The 1447-nt window shown below is 37.9% G+C and overlaps 1 non-coding gene across 1 annotated transcript; it reads left to right on the top strand.

Annotated features, from left to right (window-relative positions):
• Positions 1–381: 381 nt before the first annotated feature.
• LOC143621556 (U2 spliceosomal RNA) lies at positions 382–578 on the top strand. Its single transcript, XR_013151553.1, has one exon. It is a non-coding gene; the product is annotated as a U2 spliceosomal RNA (small nuclear RNA).
• Positions 579–1447: the final 869 nt, after the last annotated feature.

Below are 1447 nucleotides of genomic sequence, written 5' to 3'. Positions count from 1 at the left end.
TTTAAGTTAAACTTAGCTGGAACTAGTCTAAGGGTTCTTGGAGAATTAAAGCACACACTCTAAATTGTACCGAGACTAATTTGTATGCAATTATGCAACACTATAAGTTTACTTCAAGAGTATTCAGTTTAAAACAATAAGTTTAGGTTGATGCCTTTTATAGAATGAACAGATGATGAACACCCTATGATCTTTTAAGTTTATTGGACATTAATCAGCGTGACTTTATGATCTTTAAGGGGTACTTCTATTAGATATTATAATCTGAGAGATGAAAACCTTAGGAAAAATAAATCTTATCACCATCCCATATCGGCTGAGTGAAGAAAACATATTTGAAAGGACTGCCTACATAAGCAACGGCCCAAGAAGATAATAAGCATACCTTTCTCGGCCTTTTGGCTAAGATCAAGTGTAGTATCTGTTCTTATCAGTTTAATATCTGATATGTGAGCCATCGGCTCACTCGATATTAATCTTATTTTTTTATGAGAGAAGACTCGTCAAAGTAGCTTGCTGCTTGGGTCTTCATGTGTCGCCTTGGTCTTACACTAACACCAAGGCCTGGCGCACCCCTCCAAATATGGTCAAACTTCTCTTACTAAGTAAATATGTAGTATATATTGTAGTTTTTTTATTTCTAACTGAATTTTAGTGAAATCAAGTGATGCTTATCATGTTGAGGAGAAATGATATTTTTTACTTTTTATTAATGCTGCCAAATAAGATACTTGATATTATCCTTCTTATCAACTTGATATGATAGGAACTTCAAGGCTGCAAAATTGCTGTAAGCTGGTTTTTTTAAGCATGTCTTGTTTACGAATGTGTTTAAGAAAGAGCCATCACAAGGACTTTAAGACTTCTGAACCCAGAAATAATATTTCTTTTTCTCGAGTTCATACTGATATTAACAACTTTAAAGGCATGCTACTTCTCGGTGGTTATGTTTAGTGTAGGGGTATGGTACTAAACCCGGTTTTACGACCCTAAATTTATTATGTTTGGCTTATTTTATTATACGGACTAATACAATGTTATTGGGCTGAGGGGGTTTTGTGGAGGTAACCCTACTGGGCTAGGCCCATTAGGGTACCATGATGGTGGCCATGAGGCTCTCTATATAAGGAGGTCTTCACCTCCTTATTAAAGGGGAGGCTCAGTAAGAGCTGCCATCATATAATTTTTGTGTCTGTAAAACAAGAGATCCTTGAGATTTCTTAGCAGTCACCTCCACACCCCCAAAAAGCCATTGCAGATCTCAAGCAACCTGAGAAGAAGATAAAGGCGTGGTTCGTTTCATCTCGAAATCCGTGGAAACATCGTCATGGATCAGGTCAGATTCATTTCATGCTTCGACACTAGGCGCCATCCGTGGGACGGCAACGAACTACCCTTCGATTTTCGTCTCGGTCCTCAGATCTCTCCCAAGAAAAACCCAGATCTG

The sequence above is a fragment of the Bidens hawaiensis genome, unplaced genomic scaffold (genome assembly GCF_021521415.1).
Source record: "Bidens hawaiensis isolate Kalapana, Puna unplaced genomic scaffold, B.hawaiensis_p1.1 tig00002866_1, whole genome shotgun sequence".
Classification (NCBI taxonomy): domain Eukaryota; kingdom Viridiplantae; phylum Streptophyta; class Magnoliopsida; order Asterales; family Asteraceae; genus Bidens; species Bidens hawaiensis.
Note: the sequence above shows the minus strand (reverse complement) of the source record. Positions and strands in the feature narration are given on the sequence as shown.